General features: G+C 46.0%; 17 non-coding genes and 1 pseudogene across 17 annotated transcripts; all 18 read right to left on the bottom strand.

Moving 5' to 3' along the window:
* Positions 1–12,267: 12,267 nt before the first annotated feature.
* LOC135048466 (U1 spliceosomal RNA) lies at positions 12,268–12,430 on the bottom strand. Its single transcript, XR_010240330.1, has one exon. It is a non-coding gene; the product is annotated as a U1 spliceosomal RNA (small nuclear RNA).
* A 152-nt stretch (positions 12,431–12,582) lies between these two features.
* Positions 12,583–12,746, bottom strand: LOC135048461 (U1 spliceosomal RNA). The gene has a single exon (XR_010240325.1). It is a non-coding gene; the product is annotated as a U1 spliceosomal RNA (small nuclear RNA).
* A 671-nt stretch (positions 12,747–13,417) lies between these two features.
* On the bottom strand, positions 13,418–13,574 carry LOC135048464 (U1 spliceosomal RNA). Its single transcript, XR_010240328.1, has one exon. It is a non-coding gene; the product is annotated as a U1 spliceosomal RNA (small nuclear RNA).
* Positions 13,575–13,726: 152 nt separating this feature from the next.
* On the bottom strand, positions 13,727–13,890 carry LOC135048460 (U1 spliceosomal RNA). The gene has a single exon (XR_010240324.1). It is a non-coding gene; the product is annotated as a U1 spliceosomal RNA (small nuclear RNA).
* A 672-nt stretch (positions 13,891–14,562) lies between these two features.
* On the bottom strand, positions 14,563–14,725 carry LOC135048469 (U1 spliceosomal RNA). Its single transcript, XR_010240333.1, has one exon. It is a non-coding gene; the product is annotated as a U1 spliceosomal RNA (small nuclear RNA).
* A 152-nt stretch (positions 14,726–14,877) lies between these two features.
* LOC135048463 (U1 spliceosomal RNA) lies at positions 14,878–15,041 on the bottom strand. Its single transcript, XR_010240327.1, has one exon. It is a non-coding gene; the product is annotated as a U1 spliceosomal RNA (small nuclear RNA).
* Positions 15,042–15,712: 671 nt separating this feature from the next.
* LOC135048465 (U1 spliceosomal RNA) lies at positions 15,713–15,875 on the bottom strand. Its single transcript, XR_010240329.1, has one exon. It is a non-coding gene; the product is annotated as a U1 spliceosomal RNA (small nuclear RNA).
* Positions 15,876–16,027: 152 nt separating this feature from the next.
* Positions 16,028–16,191, bottom strand: LOC135048470 (U1 spliceosomal RNA). Its single transcript, XR_010240334.1, has one exon. It is a non-coding gene; the product is annotated as a U1 spliceosomal RNA (small nuclear RNA).
* A 671-nt stretch (positions 16,192–16,862) lies between these two features.
* Positions 16,863–17,025, bottom strand: LOC135048468 (U1 spliceosomal RNA). The gene has a single exon (XR_010240332.1). It is a non-coding gene; the product is annotated as a U1 spliceosomal RNA (small nuclear RNA).
* A 152-nt stretch (positions 17,026–17,177) lies between these two features.
* Positions 17,178–17,341, bottom strand: LOC135048476 (U1 spliceosomal RNA). The gene has a single exon (XR_010240339.1). It is a non-coding gene; the product is annotated as a U1 spliceosomal RNA (small nuclear RNA).
* Positions 17,342–18,012: 671 nt separating this feature from the next.
* On the bottom strand, positions 18,013–18,175 carry LOC135048471 (U1 spliceosomal RNA). The gene has a single exon (XR_010240335.1). It is a non-coding gene; the product is annotated as a U1 spliceosomal RNA (small nuclear RNA).
* A 152-nt stretch (positions 18,176–18,327) lies between these two features.
* Positions 18,328–18,491, bottom strand: LOC135048474 (U1 spliceosomal RNA). Its single transcript, XR_010240337.1, has one exon. It is a non-coding gene; the product is annotated as a U1 spliceosomal RNA (small nuclear RNA).
* Positions 18,492–19,137: 646 nt separating this feature from the next.
* Positions 19,138–19,300, bottom strand: LOC135048467 (U1 spliceosomal RNA). Its single transcript, XR_010240331.1, has one exon. It is a non-coding gene; the product is annotated as a U1 spliceosomal RNA (small nuclear RNA).
* A 152-nt stretch (positions 19,301–19,452) lies between these two features.
* Positions 19,453–19,616, bottom strand: LOC135048459 (U1 spliceosomal RNA). The gene has a single exon (XR_010240323.1). It is a non-coding gene; the product is annotated as a U1 spliceosomal RNA (small nuclear RNA).
* Positions 19,617–20,314: 698 nt separating this feature from the next.
* On the bottom strand, positions 20,315–20,450 carry LOC135048473 (U1 spliceosomal RNA; annotated as a pseudogene).
* Positions 20,451–20,602: 152 nt separating this feature from the next.
* Positions 20,603–20,766, bottom strand: LOC135048462 (U1 spliceosomal RNA). Its single transcript, XR_010240326.1, has one exon. It is a non-coding gene; the product is annotated as a U1 spliceosomal RNA (small nuclear RNA).
* A 671-nt stretch (positions 20,767–21,437) lies between these two features.
* LOC135048472 (U1 spliceosomal RNA) lies at positions 21,438–21,600 on the bottom strand. Its single transcript, XR_010240336.1, has one exon. It is a non-coding gene; the product is annotated as a U1 spliceosomal RNA (small nuclear RNA).
* A 152-nt stretch (positions 21,601–21,752) lies between these two features.
* LOC135048475 (U1 spliceosomal RNA) lies at positions 21,753–21,916 on the bottom strand. The gene has a single exon (XR_010240338.1). It is a non-coding gene; the product is annotated as a U1 spliceosomal RNA (small nuclear RNA).
* Between the last annotated feature and the right edge of the window lie 1,044 nt (positions 21,917–22,960).

Here is a 22,960-nt window from a genome sequence, read left to right as displayed (position 1 = left end):
CCTACAAAGGTGTTAATCAGAGACTTGGCTTTGTGGACACTTTTCAGAGAACAAATTTGTTAGCATAAAAATAAAGCAAGAAAATTAAGAGCTGTTTAATCACGCAATTTGATTTTTTTGCCAGCATATTTCTTTTTCTCTGCAACCAACTGCTAAATTGTGCTTCCTAGATGTTTTTATAAAATCACTGAATCAAATCTAACTCTGATTACATCAGAGAAGGCCAGGTACCCTACACCATAACAGGGGGTATGAAATTTGACTTGTCTACTTAAAGATCACCAAAATCTGATAACAAGGTCAATTACGTCCCTGGGTGGGATTGAACCACCAACCTTTTGGTTAATAGCCGTACACACTAACTGATTGCACCACAGAGACACTTTGCAAAAGTACATACTGACAAAGGCTAATAAGCATTCATCTAAAACGTTTCCTAGAAAAACTTAAAAAAGTCAATAATCTGGAGAGTTTTTGTAAGTTGTTTCTTCTATCAACCAACGAAGAAACACATTGGTACTTTCCCATGATGAGTGAGTGCTTCAGGATCTCTTGCACTTACATGTGCAGCAGAGTACTGCAATGGAAGCATGCTGGGCCCATAACCCAGAGGTAGGCAGATTGAAACTATCCTCTGCTATATGCATTTTTTTGTTTGTTAATTAAAGTAATCCAAAACTGGGATTGATATTTTGGCTCTTTTATTTTTACTTAAAGTACAATAACTTTTACCATTTTAATTTGTTTTAATAGTATATTGACAGTATTGTTTTCTTTCAAAAATCCACTTAATTTTCTTTACCCTATTATTAAAATGGTAATTGACAAAAACAAACTACATTGTCACCAGAAGAGCAATACAAAATGTACAAGTGATATATTAAAATCATCTTTCCAGCTTGAATTTCAATGATGCATTGGGGCAACGATTTTGTGAGAAACATCTTCACCCTTAAATAAAGATTTTCTTAATTCCTTACCTGTGTGCTAATTAGATATCACCTTGTTTTCACATTAAACAGACTTCCACATGAGAAAGCAGCAAGGATGCAGTGGCGTTAATGTTTCCTGGTGTCAACCTGTATTATTTCAGTAGACATTGAAATGAGGATGCATCTTGCTGCCTTTCCAATGAAGCAAGTTTAATTTAGTAATAGGTGAAAAACCATCCTTACAAAGGTATTAATCAGAGACTTGGCTTTGTGGACACTTTTCAGAGAACAAATTTGTTAGCATAAAAATAAAGCCAGAAAATAAAGAGCTGTTTAATCACTCAATTGGATTTTTCTGCCAGCATATTTTTTTTCTCTGCAACCCACTGCTAAATTGTGCTTCCTAGCTGTTTTTATAAAATCACTGAATCAAATCTAACTCTGATTACATCAGAGAAGGCCAGGTACCCTACACAATAAGAGGGGGTTTGAAATTTTGACTTGTCTACTTAAATATCACCAAAATCTGATCACAAGGTCAATTACGTTCCTGGGTGGGATTGAACCACCAACCTTTTGGTTAATAGCCTTACACACTAACCAATTGCACCACAGAGACACTTTGCAAAAAGTACATACTGACAAAGGCTAATAAGCATTCATCAAGAACGTTTCCTAGAAAAACTTTAAAAAGTCAATAATCTGGAGAGTTTTTGTAAGATGTTTCTTCCATCAACCAATGAAGAAACACATTGGTACTTTCCCATGATGAGTGAGTGCTTCAGGATCTCTTGCACTTACATGTGCAGCAGAGTACTGCAATGGAAGCATGCTGGGCCCATAACCCAGAGATAGGCAGATTGAAACTATCCTTTGCTATATGCATTTTTTTTGTTAATTAAAGTAATCCAAAACTGGGATTGATATTTTTGCTCTTTTATTTTTACTTAAAGTACAATAACTTTTACCATTTTAATTTGTTTTAATAGTATATTGACAGTATTGTTTTCTTTCAAAAATCCACTTAATTTTCTTTACCCTATTATTAAAATGGTAATTGACAAAAACAAACTACATTGTCACCAGAAGAGCAATACAAAATGTACAAGTGATATATTAAAATCATCTTTCCAGCTTGAATTTCAATGATGCATTGGGGCAACGATTTTGTGAGAAACATCTTCACCCTTAAATAAAGATTTTCTTAATTCCTTACCTGTGTGCTAATTAGATATCACCTTGTTTTCACATTAAACAGACTTCCACATGAGAAAGCAGCAAGGATGCAGTGGCGTTAATGTTTCCTGGTGTCAACCTGTATTATTTCAGTAGACATTGAAATGAGGATGCATCTTGCTGCCTTTCCAATGAAGCAAGTTTAATTTAGTAATAGGTGAAAAACCATCCCTACAAAGGTGTTAATCAGAGACTTGGCTTTGTGGACACTTTTCAGAGAACAAATTTGTTAGCATAAAAATAAAGCCAGAAAATGAAGAGCTGTTTAATCACTCAATTGGATTTTTTTGCCAGCATATTTCTTTTTCTCTGCAACCCACTGCTAAATTGTGCTTCCTAGCTGTTTTTTATAAAATCACTGAATCAAATCTAACTCTGATTACATCAGAGAAGGCCAGGTACCCTACACAATAAGAGGGGGTTTGAAATTTTGACTTGTCTACTTAAAGATCACCAAAATCTGATCACAAGGTCAATTACGTCCCTGGGTGTGATTGAACCACCAACCTTTTGGTTAGTAGCCGTACACACTAACTGATTGCGCCACAGAGACACTTTGCAGAAGTAAATACTGACAAAGGCTAATAAGCATTCATCTAAAACGTTTCCTAGAAAAACTTTAAAAAGTCAATAATCTGGAGAGTTTTTGTAAGATGTTTCTTCCATCAACCAACGAAGAAACACATTGGTACTTTCCCATGATGAGTGAGTGCTTCAGGATCTCTTGCACTTACATGTGCAGCAGAGTACTGCAATGGAAGCATGCAGGGCCCATAACCCAGAGGTAGGCAGATTGAAACTATCCTTTGCTATATGCATTTTTTTTTGTTAATTAAAGTAATCCAAAACTGGGATTGATATTTTTGCTCTTTTATTTTTACTTAAAGTACAATAACTTTTACCATTTTAATTTGTTTTAATAGTATATTGACAGTATTGTTTTCTTTCAAAAATCCACTTAATTTTCTTTACCCTATTATTAAAATGGTAATTGACAAAAACAAACTACATTGTCACCAGAAGAGCAATACAAAATGTACAAGTGATATATTAAAATCATCTTTCTCTAACGTCCTAGTGGATGCTGGGGACTCCGTCAGGACCATGGGGATTAGCGGCTCCGCAGGAGACAGGGCACAAAAATAAAGCTTTAGGATCAGGTGGTGTGTACTGGCTCCTCCCCCTATGACCCTCCTCCAAGCCTCAGTTAGGTTTTTGTGCCCGTCCGAGCAGGGTGCAATCTAGGTGGCTCTCCTAAAGAGCTGCTTAGAAAAAGTTTTTTAGGTTTTTTATTTTCAGTAAGTCCTGCTGGCAACAGGCTCACTGCATCGAGGGACTTAGGGGAGAGAAGTGAACTCACCTGCGTGCAGGATGGATTGGCTTCTTAGGCTACTGGACACCATTAGCTCCAGAGGGAGTCGGAACACAGGTCTCACCCTGGGGTTCGTCCTGGAGCTGCGCCGCCGACCCCCCTTGCAGATGCCGAAGTTGGAAGAGGTCCAGAAGCAGGCGGCAGAAGACTTTTCAGTCTTCCTGAGGTAGCGCACAGCACTGCAGCTGTGCGCCATTGCTGTCAGCACACTTCACACAGCGGTCACGGAGGGTGCAGGGCGTTGGGGGGGCGCCCTGGGCACCAATGTATAATACCTTTTTTATGGCTAAAAATACATCACATATAGCCCTTGAGGCTATATGGATGTATTTAACCCCTGCCAGATCTTACAGTCTCCGGAGAAGAGCCCGCCGAAATAGGGGGCGGGGCTTATTCTCCTCAGCACACAGCGCCATTTTCCTGCTCAGCTCCGCTGTGAGGAAGGCTCCCAGGACTCTCCCCTGCACTGTACTACAGAAACAGGGTAAAACAGAGAGGGGGGGCACTTTTTTGGCGATATTACTATATTTAAGCTGCTATAAGGATACAACACTTATATAGGGTTGTTCCCATATATATTATAGCGCTTGGGTGTGTGCTGGCAAACTCTCCCTCTGTCTCCCCAAAGGGCTAGTGGGGTCCTGTCTTCAATAGAGCATTCCCTGTGTGTCTGCTGTGTGTCGGTACGTGTGTGTCGACATGTATGAGGACGATGTTGGTGTGGAGGCAGAGCAATTGCCGGTAATGGTGATGTCACCCCCTAGGGAGTCGACACCGGAATGGATGGCTTTGTTTATGGAATTACGTGATAATGTCAGCACATTACAAAAATCAGTTGACGACATGAGACGGCCGTCAAACCAGTTGGTACCTGCCCAGGCGTCTCAGACACCGTCAGGGGCTGTAAAACGCCCTTTACCTCAGTCGGTCGACACAGACCCAGACACGGACACTGAATCTAGTGTCGACGGTGAAGAAACAAACGTATTTTCCAGTAGGGCCACACGTTATATGATCACGGCAATGAAGGAGGCTTTGCATATCTCTGATACTACTAGTACCACAAAAAGGGGTATTATGTGGGGGGTGAAAAAACTACCTGTAGTTTTTCCTGAATCAGAGGAATTGAATGATGTATGTGATGAAGCGTGGGTTAACCCAGATAGAAAAGGGCTAATTTCAAAAAAGTTATTGGCATTATACCCTTTCCCGCCAGAGGTTAGGGCGCGCTGGGAAACACCCCCTAAGGTGGATAAGGCGCTCACACGCTTATCAAAACAAGTGGCGTTACCGTCTCCTGATACGGCCGCCCTCAAGGATCCAGCTGATAGGAGGCTGGAAACTACTCTAAAAAGTATATACACACATACTGGTGTTATACTGCGACCAGCCATCGCCTCAGCCTGGATGTGCAGTGCTGGAGTGGTCTGGACGGATTCCCTGACTGAAAATATTGATACCCTGGATAGGGACAGTATTTTACAGACTTTAGAGCAATTAAAGGATGCTTTTCTTTATATGCGAGATGCTCAGAGGGATATTTGCACTCTGGCATCGAGAGTAAGTGCGATGTCCATATCTGCCAGAAGAAGTTTATGGACACGACAGTGGTCAGGTGATGCGGATTCCAAACGGCATATGGAAGTATTGCCGTATAAAGGGGAGGAATTATTTGGCGTCGGTCTATCGGATTTGGTGGCCACGGCAACTGCCGGGAAATCCACTTTTTTACCTCAGACCCCCTCCCAACAGAAAAAGACACCGTCTTTTCAGCCGCAGTCCTTTCGGTCCTATAAGAACAAGCGGGCAAAAGGACAGTCATATCTGCCCCGAGGCAGAGGAAAGGGTAAGAGAGGGCAGCAAGCAGCTCCTTCCCAGGAACAGAAGCCCTCCGCGGGTTCTGCAAAGCCCTCAGCATGACGCTGGGGCTTTACAAGCGGACTCAGGAACGGTGGGGGGTCGACTCAAGAATTTCAGCGCGCAGTGGGCTTGCTCACAGGTGGACCCCTGGATCCTGCAGGTAGTATCTCAGGGTTACAGGTTGGAATTCGAGAAGTCTCCCCCTCGCCGGTTCCTAAAGTCGGCTTTGCCAACGTCTCCCTCAGACAGGGCGACGGTATTGGAAGCCATTCACAAGCTGTTTTCTCAGCAGGTGATAGTCAAGGTACCCCTCCTACAACAGGGAAAGGGGTATTACTCCACGCTATTTGTGGTACCGAAGCCGTACGGCTCGGTAAGACCTATTCTAAATCTGAAATCTTTGAACCTGTACATACAAAAATTCAAGTTCAAGATGGAATCACTCAGAGCAGTGATAGCGAATCTGGAAGAAGGGGACTTTATGGTGTCCCTGGACATAAAAGATGCTTACCTGCATGTCCCAATTTGCCCTTCACATCAAGGGTACCTCAGGTTCGTGGTGCAAAACTGTCATTATCAGTTTCAGACGCTGCCGTTTGGATTGTCCACGGCACCTCGGGTCTTTACCAAGGTAATGGCCGAAATGATGAATCTTCTGCGAAGAAGAGGCGTATTAATTATCCCTTACTTGGACAATCTCCTGATAAGGGCAAGGTCCAGAGAACAGCTAGAGGACGGAGTAGCACTAACCCAAGTAGTGCTGCAACAACACGGGTGGATTCTGAATTTTCCAAAATCTCAGTTGACCCCGACAACACGTCTGCTGTTCCTGGGAATGATTCAGGACACGGTTCAGAAAAAGGTGTTTCTTCCGGAGGAGAAAGCCAAGGAGTTATCCGAACTTGTCAGGAACCTCCTAAAACCAGGAAAAGTGTCTGTGCATCAATGCACAAGAGTCCTGGGAAAGATGGTGGCTTCTTACGAAGCAATCCCATTCGGCAGATTCCACGCACGAACTTTTCAGTGGGATCTGCTGGACAAATGGTCCGGGTCGCATCTGCAGATGCATCAGCGGATAACCTTATCGCCACGGACAAGGGTGTCTCTTCTGTGGTGGTTGCAGAGTGCTCATCTGTTAGAAGGCCGCAGATTCGGCATACAGGACTGGGTCCTGGTGACCACGGATGCCAGTCTGAGAGGCTGGGGAGCGGTCACACAGGGAAGAAACTTCCAGGGAGTATGGTCAAGCCTGGAGATGTCTCTTCACATAAATATACTGGAGCTAAGAGCGATTTACAATGCTCTAAGCCTGGCAAAACCCCTGCTTCAGGGTCAGCCGGTGTTGATCCAGTCGGACAACATCACGGCAGTCGCCCACGTAAACAGACAGGGCGGCACAAGAAGCAGGAGAGCAATGGCAGAAGCTGCAAGGATTCTTCGCTGGGCGGAAGATCATGTGATAGCACTGTCAGCAGTGTTCATTCCGGGAGTGAACAACTGGGAAGCAGACATCCTCAGCAGACACGATCTACACCCGGGAGAGTGGGGACTTCATCCAGAAGTATTCCACATGATTGTGAACCGTTGGGAAAAACCAAAGGTGGATATGATGGCGTCTCGCCTCAACAAAAAACTGGACAGGTATTGCGCCAGGTCAAGAGACCCTCAGGCAATAGCTGTGGACGCTCTGGTAACACCGTGGGTGTTCCAGTCAGTGTATGTGTTTCCTCCTCTGCCTCTAATACCCAAAGTACTGAGAATTATACGGCAAAGGGGAGTGAGAACGATACTCGTGGCTCCGGATTGGCCAAGAAGAACTTGGTACCCGGAACTTCAGGAGATGCTCACGGAAAATCCGTGGCCTCTACCTCTAAGACGGGACCTGATTCAGCAGGGACCGTGTCTATTCCAAGACTTACCGCGGCTGCGTTTGACGGCGTGGCGGTTGAACGCCGAATTCTAAGGGAAAAAGGCATTCCGGAAGAGGTCATTCCTACACTGGTTAAAGCCAGGAAGGAGGTGACTGCACAACATTATCACCGCATTTGGAGAAAATATGTTGCGTGGTGCGAGGCCAGGAAGGCCCCCACGGAGGAATTTCAATTGGGTCGATTCCTACATTTCCTGCAAACAGGATTGTCTATGGGCCTCAAGTTGGGGTCCATTAAGGTTCAAATTTCGGCCCTGTCGATTTTCTTCCAGAAAGAATTGGCTTCAGTTCCTGAAGTCCAGACTTTTGTAAAAGGAGTACTACATATACAGCCCCCGGTTGTGCCCCCAGTGGCTCCGTGGGACCTTAATGTAGTTCTGGATTTTCTCAAATCACATTGGTTTGAGCCACTCAAATCGTCGGATTTGAAATATCTTACATGGAAGGTAACCATGCTACTGGCCCTGGCTTCAGCCAGGAGAGTGTCAGAATTGGCGGCTTTATCGTATAAAAGCCCATATCTGATTTTCCATTCGGACAGGGCAGAACTGCGGACGCGTCCTCATTTTCTGCCTAAGGTGGTGTCAGCGTTTCACCTGAACCAGCCTATTGTGGTGCCTGCGGCTACTAGCGATTTGGAGGATTCCAAGTTGCTGGACGTTGTCAGGGCATTGAAAATATATATTTCAAGGACGGCTGGAGTCAGAAAATCTGACTCGCTGTTTATACTGTATGCACCCAACAAGCTGGGTGCTCCTGCTTCGAAGCAGACGATTGCTCGTTGGATTTGTAGCACAATTCAACTTGCACATTCTGTGGCAGGCCTGCCACAGCCTAAATCTGTCAAGGCCCATTCCACAAGGAAGGTGGGCTCATCCTGGGCGGCTGCCCGAGGGGTCTCGGCATTACAACTCTGCCGAGCAGCTACGTGGTCGGGGGAGAACACGTTTGTAAAATTCTACAAATTTGATACCCTGGCTAAAGAGGACCTGGAGTTCTCTCATTCGGTGCTGCAGAGTCATCCGCACTCTCCCGCCCGTTTGGGAGCTTTGGTATAATCCCCATGGTCCTGACGGAGTCCCCAGCATCCACTAGGACGTTAGAGAAAATAAGATTTTACTTACCGATAAATCTATTTCTCGTAGTCCGTAGTGGATGCTGGGCGCCCATCCCAAGTGCGGATTGTCTGCAATACTTGTACATAGTTATTGTTACAGAAAAATCGGGTTGTTCTTGTTGTGAGCCGTCTGTTCAGAGGCTCCTACGTTGTCATACTGTTAACTGGGTTCAGATCACAAGTTGTACGGTGTGATTGGTGTGGCTGGTATGAGTCTTACCCGGGATTCAAAATCCTTCCTTATTGTGTACGCTCGTCCGGGCACAGTATCCTAACTGCGGCTTGGAGGAGGGTCATAGGGGGAGGAGCCAGTACACACCACCTGATCCTAAAGCTTTATTTTTGTGCCCTATCTCCTGCGGAGCCGCTAATCCCCATGGTCCTGACGGAGTCCCCAGCATCCACTACGGACTACGAGAAATAGATTTATCGGTAAGTAAAATCTTATTTTCCAGCTTGAATTTCAATGATGCATTGGGGCAACGATTTTGTGAGAAACATCTTCACCCTTAAATAAAGATTTTCTTAATTCCTTACCTGTGTGCTAATTAGATATCACCTTGTTTTCACATTAAACAGACTTCCACATGAGAAAGCAGCAAGGATGCAGTGGCGTTAATGTTTCCTGGTGTCAACCTGTATTATTTCAGTAGACATTGAAATGAGGATGCATCTTGCTGCCTTTCCAATGAAGCAAGTTTAATTTAGTAATAGGTGAAAAACCATCCCTACAAAGGTGTTAATCAGAGACTTGGCTTTGTGGACACTTTTCAGAGAACAAATTTGTTAACATAAAAATAAAGCCAGAAAATGAAGAGCTGTTTAATCGCTCAATTGGATTTTTTTGCCAGCATATTTCTTTTTCTCTGCAACCCACTGCTAAATTGTGCTTCCTAGCTGTTTTTATAAAATCACTGAATCAAATCTAACTCTGATTACATCAGAGAAGGCCAGGTACCCTACACCATAACAGGGGGTTTGAAATTTTGACTTGTCTACTTAAAGATCACCAAAATCTGATCACAAGGTCAATTACGTCCCTGGGTGAGATTGAACCACCAACCTTTTGGTTAGTAGCCGTACACACTAACTGATTGCACCACAGAGACACTTTGCGGAAGTAAATACTGACAAAGGCTAATAAGCATTCATCTAAAACGTTTCCTAGAAAAACTTTAAAAAGTCAATAATCTGGAGAGTTTTTGTAAGATGTTTCTTCCATCAACCAACGAAGAAACACATTGGTACTTTCCCATGATGAGTGAGTGCTTCAGGATCTCTTGCACTTACATGTGCAGCAGAGTACAGCAATGGAAGCATGCTGGGCCCATAACCCAGAGGTAGGCAGATTGAAACTATCCTCTGCTATATGCATTTTTTTTTTGTTAATTAAAGTAATCCAAAACTGGGATTGATATTTTGCCTCTTTTATTTTTACTTAAAGTACAATAACTTTTACCATTTTAATTTGTTTTAATAGTATATTGACAGTATTGTTTTCTTTCAAAAATCCACTTAATTTTCTTTACCCTATTATTAAAATGGTAATTGACAAAAACAAACTACATTGTCACCAGAAGAGCAATACAAAATGTACAAGTGATATATTAAAATCATCTTTCCAGCTTGAATTTCAATGATGCATTGGGGCAACGATTTTGTGAGAAACATCTTCACCCTTAAATAAAGATTTTCTTAATTCCTTACTTGTGTGCTAATTAGATATCACCTTGTTTTCACATTAAACAGACTTCCACATGAGAAAGCAGCAAGGATGCAGTGGCGTTAATGTTTCCTGGTGTCAACTTGTATTATTTCAGTAGACATTGAAATGAGGATGCATCTTGCTGCCTTTCCAATGAAGCAAGTTTAATTTAGTAATATGTGAAAAACCATCCCTACAAAGGTGTTAATCAGAGACTTGGCTTTGTGGACACTTTTCAGAGAACAAATTTGTTAGCATAAAAATAAAGCCAGAAATGAAGAGCTGTTTAATCACTCAATTGGATTTTTTTGCCAGCATATTTCTTTTTCTCTGCAACCCACTGCTAAATTGTGCTTCCTAGCTGTTTTTATAAAATCACTGAATCAAATCTAACTCTGATTACATCAGAGAAGGCTAGGTACCCTACACAATAAGAGGGGGTTTGAAATTTTGACTTGTCTACTTAAATATCACCAAAATCTGATCACAAGGTCAATTACGTCCCTGGGTAGGATTTAACCACCAACCTTTTGGTTAATAGCCGTACACACTAACCAATTGCGCCACAGAGACACTTTGCAAAAAGTACATACTGACAAAGGCTAATAAGCATTCATCTAGAACGTTTCCTAGAAAAACTTTAAAAAGTCAATAATCTGGAGAGTTTTTGTAAGATGTTTCTTCCATCAACCAACAAAGAAACACATTGGTACTTTCCCATGATGAGTGAGTGCTTCAGGATCTCTTGCACTTACATGTGCAGCAGAGTACTGCAATGGAAGCATGCTGGGCCCATAACCCAGAGGTAGGCAGATTGAAACTATCCTTTGCTATATGCATTATTTTTGTTAATTAAAGTAATCCAAAACTGGGATGGATATTTTTGCTCTTTTATTTTTACTTAAAGTACAATAACTTTTACCATTTTAATTTGTTTTAATAGTATATTGACAGTATTGTTTTCTTTCAAAAATCCACTTAATTTTCTTTACCCTATTATTAAAATGGTAATTGACAAAAACAAACTACATTGTCACCAGAAGAGCAATACAAAATGTACAAGTGATATATTAAAATCATCTTTCCAGCTTGAATTTCAATGATGCATTGGGGCAACGATTTTGTGAGAAACATCTTCACCCTTAAATAAAGATTTTCTTAATTCCTTACCTGTGTGCTAATTAGATATCACCTTGTTTTCACATTAAACAGACTTCCACATGAGAAAGCAGCAAGGATGCAGTGGCGTTAATGTTTCCTGGTGTCAACCTGTATTATTTCAGTAGACATTGAAATGAGGATGCATCTTGCTGCCTTTCCAATGAAGCAAGTTTAATTTAGTAATAGGTGAAAAACCATCCTTACAAAGGTGTTAATCAGAGACTTGGCTTTGTGGACACTTTTCAGAGAACAAATTTGTTAGCATAAAAATAAAGCCAGAAAATGAAGAGCTGTTTAATCACTCAATTGGATTTTTTTGCCAGCATATTTCTTTTTCTCTGCAACCCACTGCTAAATTGTGCTTCCTAGCTGTTTTTTTTTATAAAATCACTTAATCAAATCTAACTCTGATTACATCAGAGAAGGCCAGGTACCCTACACCACAAGAGGGGGTTTGAAATTTTGACTTGTCTACTTAAAGATCACCAAAATCTGATAACAAGGTAAATTACGTCCCTGGGTGGGATTGAACCACCAACCTTTTGGATAATAACCGAACACGCTAACTGATTGCGCCACAGAGACACTTTGCAAACGTACATTCTGACAAACGCTAATAAGCATTCATCTAGAACGTTTCCTAGAAAAACTTTAAAAAGTCAATAATCTGGAGAGTTTTTGTAAGATGTTTCTTCCATCAATCAACGAAGTACATTCAAGCTGATTTCTTGCAGCAGCTGGGCACTGTAACAGCTCCAGAGCTGCTCTGTAAGGCAACTAAAAGGGTGTGGGCCCTGCAGCACTACCTGTAGTTCGCATTGTGCGTTGGAAGGCACAAAGTAAGCAGACGGGAGAAGTCAGGATAGTGCGCAAGGGCATAGAAGGGAGCGGCTCAAGAAAAGAGAAGTGGAAACAGACAGCAAACTAGGCTGGAGAGAGACCTGAGACAAAGAGATCTGAATTATACGAGAGCCGACCAGGGGAAACACAAATTATGCAGTCGAGTTTCCCACATTTGGGGAAATCGCTGGAGCAGCACACACAGAGTGCAATGGGTGAGCCTTGCCCTGGGAGAAGCACCTTCATGATCATAGTATCTCACCTGGCAGGTAAGTAGGAGTTGGGCAAGAGCTGAGGAGGGTCGCTGCTCGGGCACCCCCCTGTCAAGTGAAGGAGATCCAACTGAGGCAGCACAAGAGAACTCTCGAAAGAAGAACAAGGCTAGAGGAAGATCTGAGACACAGAAATCTGTCTTTTACCAGAGCTGACCAGAGGAAAGCACAAACACAGTCCCCCACTACCACAAATAATGCAGTCGAGTTTCCCACATTTGGGGAAATCACAGTGGTCAGCATACCCAGAATGCAATGAATGAACCTCACCCTGGGAGAACAATCTTCATGACCATGGTATCTCCTATGCAAAATAAGTATGATTTGGGATAGGGCTGGGGAGGGCCGCTGCTCAGGCACATCTCTGTCAAGTAAAGGAGATTCAACTGAGGCAGCACAAGGGAACTCTCATCTGGGGACAACAACTGCAGGGAGAACACATATTTTCAGATGAACATGGGAGGGCAGAAGGCTGCCTAATACTGAAGCACCCCCAAACAACAAACCAAATGCAACAACTAGTACAAGCATTCCTGGGGGAAGGCCTGCAGCAGATGGATTTGCATATGGTGATGTCATCCAAGCAGTGGGTCAAAGTTGGCTTCAACCCTCGTCTGCATATGAAAAGAGAAAAGGGGCGTGCAGGGCATGGCGGCCTTTTGCGGCGCTTGCATGACCCCTAGTTCGCATTAAACACCTCCACCCTACTTCGGTGTGGGGCTCATGTTGGCTATGCCCCAGCCCCTGAAGCATTCAAGCTGATTACTTGCAGCAGCTGGGCACTGTAATAGCTCCAGAGCTGCTCTGTAAGGCAAGTAAAAGGGTGTGGGCCCTGCAGCACTACCTGTAGTTCGCATTGTGCGTTGGAAGGCACAAAGTAAGCAGATGGGAGAAGTCAAGATAGTGCGCAAGGGCATAGAAGGGAGCGGCTCAAGAAAAGAGAAGTTGAAACAGACAGCAAACTAGGCTGGAGAGAGACCTGAGACAAAGAGATCTGACGAGAGCTGACCAGGGGAAACACAAATTATGCAGTCAAGTTTCCCACATTTGGGGAAATCGCAGGAGCAGCACACCCAGAGTGCAATGGGTGAGCCTTGCCCTGGGAGAAGCACCTTCATGATCATAGTATCTCACCTGGCAGGTAAGTAGGAGTTGGGCTTGAGCTGGGGAGGATCGCTGCTCGGGCACCCCCCTGTCAAGTGAAGGAGATCCAACTGAGGCAGCACAAGGAAACTCTCGAAAGAAGAACAAGGCTAGAGGAATATCTGAGACAAAGAAATCTGACTTTTACCAGAGCTGACCAGAGGAAAGCACAAACACAGTCCCCCACTACCACAAATAATGCAGTCGAGTTTCCCACATTTGGGGAAATCATAGGAGTCAGCATACCCAGAATGCAATGAATGAACCTCACCCTGGGAGAACAATCTTCATGACCATGGTATCTCCTATGCAAAATAAGTATGATTTGGGATAGAGCTGGGGAGGGCCGCTGCTCAGGCACATCTCTGTCAAGTAAAGGAGATTCAACTGAGGCAGCACAAGGGAACTCTCATCTGGGGACAACAACTGCTGGGAGAACACATATTTTCAGATGAACATGGGAGGGCAGAAGGCTGCCTAATACTGAAGCACCCCCAAACAACAAACCAAAATGCAACAACTAGTACAAGCATTCCTGGGGGAAGGCCTACAGCAGATGGATTTGCATATGGTGATGTCATCCAAGCAGTGGGTCAAAGTTGGCTTCAACCCTCATCTGCATATGAAAAGAGAAAAGGGGCGTGCAGGGCATGGCGGCCTTTTGCGGCGCTTGGATGACCCCTAGTTCGCATTAAACACCTCCACCCTCCTTCGGTGTGGGGCTCATGTTGGCTATGCCCCAGCCCCTGAAGCATTCAAGCTGATTTCTTGCAGCAGCTGGGCACTGTAACAGCTCCAGAGCTGCTCTGTAAGGCAAGTAAAAGGGTGTGGGCCCTGCAGCACTACCAGTAGTTCGCATTGTGCGTTGGAAGGCACAAAGTAAGCAGACGGGAGAAGTCAGGATAGTGCGCAAGGGCATAGAAGGGAGCGGCTCAAGAAAAGAGAAGTGGAAACAGACAGCAAACTAGGCTGGAGAGAGACCTGAGACAAAGAGATCTGAATTATACGAGAGCCGACCAGGGGAAACACAAATTATGCAGTCAAGTTTCCCACATTTGGGGAAATCACAGGGGCAGCACACCCAGAGTGCAATGGGTGAGCCTTGCCCTGGGAGAAGCACCTACATGATCATAGTATCTCACCTGGCAGGTAAGTAGGAGTTGGGCTAGAGCTGGGGAGGGTCGCTGCTCGGGCACCCCCCTGTCAAGTGAAGGAGATCCAACTGAGGCAGCACAAGGGAACTCTCGAAAGAAGAACAAGGCTAGAGGAAGATCTGAGACAAAGAAATCTGACTTTTACCAGAGCTGACCAGAGGAAAGCACAAACACAGTCCCCCACTACCACAAATAATGCAGTCAAGTTTCCCACATTTGGGGAAATCACAGGGGTCATCATACCCAGAATGCAATGAATGAACCTCACCCTGGGAGAACAATCTTCATGACCATGGTATCTCCTATGCAAAATAAGTATGATTTGGGATAGGGCTGGGGAGGGCCGCTGCTCAGGCACATCTCTGTCAAGTAAAGGCGATTCAACTGAGGCAGCACAAGGGAACTCTCATCTGGGGACAACAACTGCAGGGAGAACACATATTTTCAGATGAACATGGGAGGGCAGAAGGCTGCCTAATACTGAAGCACCCCCAAACAACAAACCAAATGCAACAACTAATGCAAGCATTCCTGGGGGAAGGCCTGCAGCAGATGGATTTGCATATGGTGATGTCATCCAAGCAGTGGGTCAAAGTTGGCTTCAACCCTCGTCTGCATATGAAAAGAAAAAAGGGATGTGCAGGGCATGGCGTCCTTTTGTGGCGCTTGGATGACCCCTAATTTACATTAAACATCTCCACCCTCCTTCGGTGTGGGGCTCATGTTGGCTATGCCCCAGCCCCTGAAGCATTCAAGATGATTTCTTGCAGCAGCTGGGCACTGTAACAGCTCCAGAGCTGTTCTGTAAAGCATGTAAAAGGGTGTGGGCCCTGCAGCACTACCTGTAGTATGCATTGTGCGTTGGAAGGCACAAAGTAAGCAGACGGGAGAGGTCAGGATAGTGCGCAAGGGCATAGAAGGGAGCGGCTCAAGAAAAGAGAAGTGGAAACAGACAGCAAACTAGGCTGGAGAAAGACCTGAGACAAAGAGATCTGAATTATACGAGAGCCGACCAGAGGAAACACAAATTATGCAGTCAAGATTCCCACATTTGGGGAAATCGCAGGAGCAGCACACCCAGAGTGCAATGGGTGAGCCTTGCCCTGGGAGAAGCACCTTCCTGATCATAGTATCTCACCTGGCAGGTAAGTAGGAGTTGGGCTAGAGCTGGGGAGGGTCGCTGCTCGTGCACCCCCCTGTCAAGTGAAGGAGATCCAACTGAGGCAGCACAAGGGAACTCTCGAAAGAAGAACAAGGCTAGAGGAAGATCTGAGACAACGAAATCTGACTTTTACCAGAGCTGAGCAGAGGAAAGCACAAACACAGTCCCCCACTACCACAAATAATGCAGTCGAGTTTCCCACATTTGGGGAAATCACAGGGGTCAGCATACCCAGAATGCAATGAATGAACCTCACCCTGGGAGAACAATCTTCATGACCATGGTATCTCCTATGCAAAATAAGTATGATTTGGGATAGGGCTGGGGAGGGCCGCTGCTCAGGCACATCTCTGTCAAGTAAAGGAGATTCAACTGAGGCAGCACAAGGGAACTCTCATCTGGGGACAACAACTGCAGGGAGAACACATATTTTCAGATGAACATGGGAGGGCAGAAGGCTGCCTAATACTGAAGCACCCCCAAACAACAAACCAAATGCAACAACTAGTGCAAGCATTCCTGGGGGAAGGCCTGCAGCAGATTGATTAGCATATGGTAATGCCATCCAAGCAGTGGGTCAAAGTTGGCTTCAACCCTCGTCTGCATATGAAAAGAGAAAAGGGGCGTGCAGGGCATGGCGTCCTTTTGTGGCGCTTGGATGACCCCTAACTCGCATTAAACACCTCCACCCTCCTTCGGTGTGGGGCTCATGTTGGCTATGCCCCAGCCCCTGAAGCATTCAAGCTGATTTCTTGCAGCAGCTGGGCACTGTAACAGCTCCAGAGCTGCTCTGTAAGGCAAGTAAAAGGGTGTGGGCCCTGCAGCACTACCTGTAGTTTGCATTGTGCATTGGAAGGCACAAAGTAAGCAGACGGGAGAAGTCAGGATAGTGCGCAAGGGCATAGAAGGGAGCGGCTCAAGAAAAGAGAAGTGGAAACAGACAGCAAACTAGGCTGGAGAAAGACCTGAGACAAAGAGATCTGAATTATATGAGAGCCGACCAGAGGAAACACAAATTATGCAGTCAAGTGTCCCACATTTGGGGAAATCGCAGGAGCAGCACACCCAGAGTGCAATGGGTGAGCCTTGCCCTGGGAGAAGCACCTTCCTGATCATAGTATCTCACCTGGCAGGTAAATAGGAGTTGGGCTAGAGCTAGGGAGGGTCGCTGCTCGTGCACCCCCCTGTCAAGTGAAGGAGATCCAACTGAGGCAGCACAAGGGAACTCTCGAAAGAAGAACAAGGCTAGAGGAAGATCTGAGACAAAGAAATCTGACTTTTACCAGAGCTGACCAGAGGAAAGCACAAACACAGTCCCCCACTACCACAAATAATGCAGTCGAGTTTCCCACATTTGGGGAAATCACAGGGGTCAGCATACCCAGAATGCAATGAATGAACCTCACCCTGGGAGAACAATCTTCATGACCATGGTATCTCCTATGCAAAATAAGAATGATTTGGGATAGGGCTGGGGAGGGCCGCTGCTCAGGCACATCTCTGTCAAGTAAAGGAGATTCAACTGAGGCAGCACAAGGGAACTCTCATCTGGGGACAACAACTGCAGGGAGAACACATATTTTCAGATGAACATGGGAGGGCAGAAGGCTGCCTAATACTGAAGCACCCCCAAACAACAAACCAAATGCAACAACTAGTGCAAGCATTCCTGGGGGAAGGCCTGCAGCAGATTGATTTGCATATGGTAATGCCATCCAAGCAGTGGGTCAAAGTTGGCTTCAACCCTCATCTGCATATGAAAAGAGAAAAGGGGCGTGCAGGGCATGGCGGCCTTTTGCGGCGCTTGGATGACCCCTAGTTCGCATTAAACACCTCCACCCTCCTTCGGTGTGGGGCTCATGTTGGCTATGCCCCAGCCCCTGAAGCATTCAAGCTGATTTCTTGCAGCAGCTGGGCACTGTAACAGCTCCAGAGCTGCTCTGTAAGGCAAGTAAAAGGGTGTGGGCCCTGCAGCACTACCTGTAGTTTGCATTGTGCATTGGAAGGCACAAAGTAAGCAGACGGGAGAAGTCAGGATAGTGCGCAAGGGCATAGAAGGAAGCGGCTCAAGAAAAGAGAAGTGGAAACAGACAGCAAACTAGGCTGGAGAGAGACCTGAGACAAAGAGATCTGAATTATACGAGAGACGACCAGGGGAAACACAAATTATGCAGTCAAGTTTCCCACATTTGGGGAAATCACAGGGGCAGCACACCCAGAGTGCAATGGGTGAGCCTTGCCCTGGGAGAAGCACCTACATGATCATAGTATCTCACCTGGCAGGTAAGTAGGAGTTGGGCTAGAGCTGGGGAGGGTCGCTGCTCAGGTACCCCCCTGTCAAGTGAAGGAGATCCAACTGAGGCAGCACAAGGGAACTCTCGAAAGAGGAACAAGGCTAGAGGAAGATCTGAGACAAAGAAATCTGATTATTACCAGAGTTGACCAGAAGAAAGCACAAACACAGTCCCCCACTACCACAAATAATGCAGTCGAGTTTCCCACATTTGGGGAAATCACAGGGGTCAGCATACCCAGAATGCAATGAATGAACCTCACCCTGGGAGAACAATCTTCATGACCATGGTATCTCCTATGCAAAATAAGTATGATTTGGGATAGGGCTGGGGAGGGCCACTGCTCAGGCACATCTCTGTCAAGTAAAGGAGATTCAACTGAGGCAGCACAAGGGAACTCTCATCTGGGGACAACAACTGCAGGGAGAACACATATTTTCAGATGAACATGGGAGGGCAGAAGGCTGCCTAATACTGAAGCACCCCCAAACAACAAACCAAATGCAACAACTAGTGCAAGCATTCCTGGGGGAAGGCCTGCAGCAGATGGATTTGCATATGGTGATGTCATCCAAGCAGTGGGTCAAAGTTGGCTTCAACCCTCGTCTGCATATGAAAAGAAAAAAGGGATGTGCATGGCATGGCGTCCTTTTGTGGCGCTTGGATGAACCCTCCTTCGGTGTGGGGCTCATGTTGGCTATGCCCCAGCCCCTGAAGCATTCAAGATGATTTCTTGCAGCAGCTGGGCACTGTAACAGCTCCAGAGTTGCTCTGTAAAGCATGTAAAAGGGTGTGGGCCCTGCAGCACTACCTGTAGTATGCATTGTGCGTTGGAAGGCACAAAGTAAGCAGACGGGAGAGGTCAGGATAGTGCGCAAGGGCATAGAAGGGAGCGGCTCAAGAAAAGAGAAGTGGAAACAGACAGCAAACTAGGCTGTAGAAAGACCTGAGACAAAGAGATCTGAATTATATGAGAGCCGACCAGAGGAAACACAAATTATGCAGTCAAGTGTCCCACATTTGGGGAAATCGCAGGAGCAGCACACCCAGAGTGCAATGGGTGAGCCTTGCCCTGGGAGAAGCACCTTCCTGATCATAGTATCTCACCTGGCAGGTAAATAGGAGTTGGGCTAGAGCTGGGGAGGGTCGCTGCTCGTGCACCCCCCTGTCAAGTGAAGGAGATCCAACTGAGGCAGCACAAGGGAACTCTCGAAAGAAGAACAAGGCTAGAGGAAGATCTGAGACAAAGAAATCTGACTTTTACCAGAGCTGACCAGAGGAAAGCACAAACACAGTCCCCCACTACCACAAATAATGCAGTCGAGTTTCCCACATTTGGGGAAATCACAGGGGTCAGCATACCCAGAATGCAATGAATGAACCTCACCCTGGGAGAACAATCTTCATGACCATGGTATCTCCTATGCAAAATAAGTATGATTTGGGATAGGGCTGGGGAGGGCCGCTGCTCAGGCACATCTCTGTCAAGTAAAGGAGATTCAACTGAGGCAGCACAAGGGAACTCTCATCTGGGGACAACAACTGCAGGGAGAACACATATTTTCAGATGAACATGGGAGGGCAGAAGGCTGCCTAATACTGAAGCACCCCCAAACAACAAACCAAATGCAACAACTAGTGCAAGTATTCCTGGGGGAAGGCCTGCAGCAGATTGATTTGCATATGGCAATGCCAACCAAGCAGTGGGTCAAAGTTGGCTTCAACCCTCGTCTGCATATGAAAAGAGAAAAGGGGCGTGCAGGGCATGGCGGCCTTTTGCGGAGCTTGGATGACCCCTAGTTCGCATTAAACACCTCCACCCTCCTTCGGTGTGGGGCTCATGTTGGCTATGCCCCAGCCCCTGAAGCATTCAAGCTGATTTCTTGCAGCAGCTGGGCACTGTAACAGCTCCAGAGCTGCTCTGTAAGGCAAGTAAAAGGGTGTGGGCCCTGCAGCACTACCTGTAGTTTGCATTGTGCATTGGAAGGCACAAAGTAAGCAGACGGGAGAAGTCAGGATAGTGCGCAAGGGCATAGAAGGGAGCGGCTCAAGAAAAGAGAAGTGGAAACAGACAGCAAACTAGGCTGGAGAGAGACCTGAGACAAAGAGATCTGAATTATACGAGAGCCGACAAGGGGAAACACAAATTATGCAGTCAAGTTTCCCACATTTGGGGAAATCAAAGGGGCAGCACACCCAGAGTGCAATGGGTGAGGCTTGCCCTGGGAGAAGCACCTACATGATCATAGTATCTCACCTGGCAGGTAAGTAGGAGTTGGGCTAGAGCTGGGGAGGGTCGCTGCTCGGGCACCCCCTTGTCAAGTGAAGGAGATCCAACTGAGGCAGCACAAGGGAACTCTCGAAAGAAGAACAAGGCTAGAGGAAGATCTGAGACAAAGAAATCTGACTTTTACCAGAGCTGACCAGAGGAAAGCACAAACACAGTCCCCCACTACCACAAATAATGCAGTCGAGTTTCCCACATTTGGGGAAATCACAGGGGTCATCATACCCAGAATGCAATGAATGAACCTCACCCTGGGAGAACAATCTTCATGACCATGATATCTCCTATGCAAAATAAGTATGATTTGGGATAGGGCTGGGGAGGGCCGCTGCTCAGGCACATCTCTGTCAAGTAAAGGCGATTCAACTGAGGCAGCACAAGGGAACTCTCATCTGGGGACAACAACTGCAGGGAGAACACATATTTTCAGATGAACATGGGAGGGCAGAAGGCTGCCTAATACTGAAGCACCCCCAAACAACAAACCAAATGCAACAACTAGTGCAAGCATTCCTGGGGGAAGGCCTGCAGCAGATGGATTTGCATATGGTGATGTCATCCAAGCAGTGGGTCAAAGTTGGCTTCAACCCTCGTCTGCATATGAAAAGAAAAAAGGGATGTGCAGGGCATGGCGGCCTTTTGCGGCCCTTGGATGACCCCTAATTCGCATTAAACACCTCCACCCTCCTTCGGTGTGGGGCTCATGTTGGCTATGCCCCAGCACCTGAAGCATTCAAGCTGATTTCTTGCAGCAGCTGGGCACTGTAAAAGCTCCAGAGCTGCTCTGTAAGGCAAGTAAAAGGGTGTGGGCCCTGCAGCACTACCTGTAGTTCGCATTGTGCGTTGGAAGGCACAAAGTAAGCAGACGGGAGAAGTCAGGATAGTGCGCAAGGGCATAGAAGGGAGCGGCTCAAGAAAAGAGAAGTGGAAACAGACAGCAAACTAGGCTGGAGAGAGACCTGAGACAAAGAGATCTGAATTATACGAGAGCCGACCAGAGGAAACACAAATTATGTAGTCAAGTGTCCCACATTTGGGGAAATCGCAGGAGCAGCACACCCAGAGTGCAATGGGTGAGCCTTGCCCTGGGAGAAGCACCTTCCTGATCATAGTGTCTCACCTGGCAGGTAAGTAGGAGTTGGGCTAGAGCTGGGGAGGGTCGCTGCTCGGGCACCCCCCTGTCAAGTGAAGGAGATCCAACTGAGGCAGCACAAGGGAACTCTCGAAAGAAGAACAAGGCTAGAGGAAGATCTGAGACAAAGAAATCTGACTTTTACCAGAGCTGAGCAGAGGAAAGCACAAACACAGTCCCCCACTACCACAATTAATGCAGTCGAGTTTCCCACATTTGGGGAAATCACAGGGGTCAGCATACCCAGAATGCAATGAATGAACCTCACCCTGGGAGAACAATCTTCATGACCATGGTATCTCCTATGCAAAATAAGTATGATTTGGGATAGGGCTAGGGAGGGCCGCTGCTCAGGCATATATCTGTCAAGTAAAGGAGATTCAACTGAGGCAGCACAAGGGAACTCTCATCTGGGGACAACAACTGCAGGGAGAACACATATTTTCAAATGAACATGGGAGGGCAGAAGGCTGCCTAATACTGAAGCACCCCCAAACAACAAACCAAATGCAACAACTAGTACAAGCATTCCTGGGGGAAGGTCTGCAGCAGACGGATTTGCATACAGTGATGTCATCCAAGCAGTGGGCCAAAGTTGGCTGGAACCCTCATCTGCATATGAAAAGAGAAAAGGGGTATGCAGGGCATGGCGGCCTTTTGCGGCGCTTGGATGACCCTTAGTTCGCATTAAACACCCCCACCCTCCTTCGGTGTGGGGCTCATGTTGGCAATGCCCCAGCCCCTAAAGCATTCCAGCTGATTTCTTGCAGCAGCTGGGCACTGTAACAGCTCCAGAGCTGCTCTGTAAGGCAACTAAAAGGGTGTGGGCCCTGCAGAACTACCTGTAGTTCGCATTGTGCATTGGAAGGCACAAAGTAAGCAGACGGGAGAAGTCAGGATAGTGCGCAAGGGCATAGAAGGGAGCGGCTCAAGAAAAGAGAAGTGGAAACAGACAGCAAACTAGGCTGGAGAGAGACCTGAGACAAAGAGATCTGAATTATACGAGAGCCGACCAGAGGAAACACAAATTATGCAGTCAAGTGTCCCACATTTGGGGAAATCGCAGGAGCAGCACACCCAGAGTGCAATGGGTGAGCCTTGCCCTGGGAGTAGCGTGTACATTTTCAGTATCGCCTGCCTAGAGAAATGGAACCTAGATGGCATTTGGTACCGGGGACACAGTACCTCAATCAAGTCTCTAGTTGCCTCTGAATTAACGATGGATACCGGAACCACGTTTCTCACCACCCAGGCTGACAAGACCTGAGTTATCCGCTTTGCAGCAGGATGACTGCTGTGATATTTCATCTTCCTCGCAAAGGACTGTTGGACAGTCAATTGCCTACTGGAAGTAGTACAAGTG

The sequence above is a fragment of the Pseudophryne corroboree genome, unplaced genomic scaffold (assembly GCF_028390025.1).
Source record: "Pseudophryne corroboree isolate aPseCor3 unplaced genomic scaffold, aPseCor3.hap2 scaffold_972, whole genome shotgun sequence".
Lineage (NCBI taxonomy): Eukaryota > Metazoa > Chordata > Amphibia > Anura > Myobatrachidae > Pseudophryne > Pseudophryne corroboree.
This window is presented reverse-complemented; position numbering and strand designations above follow the sequence as displayed.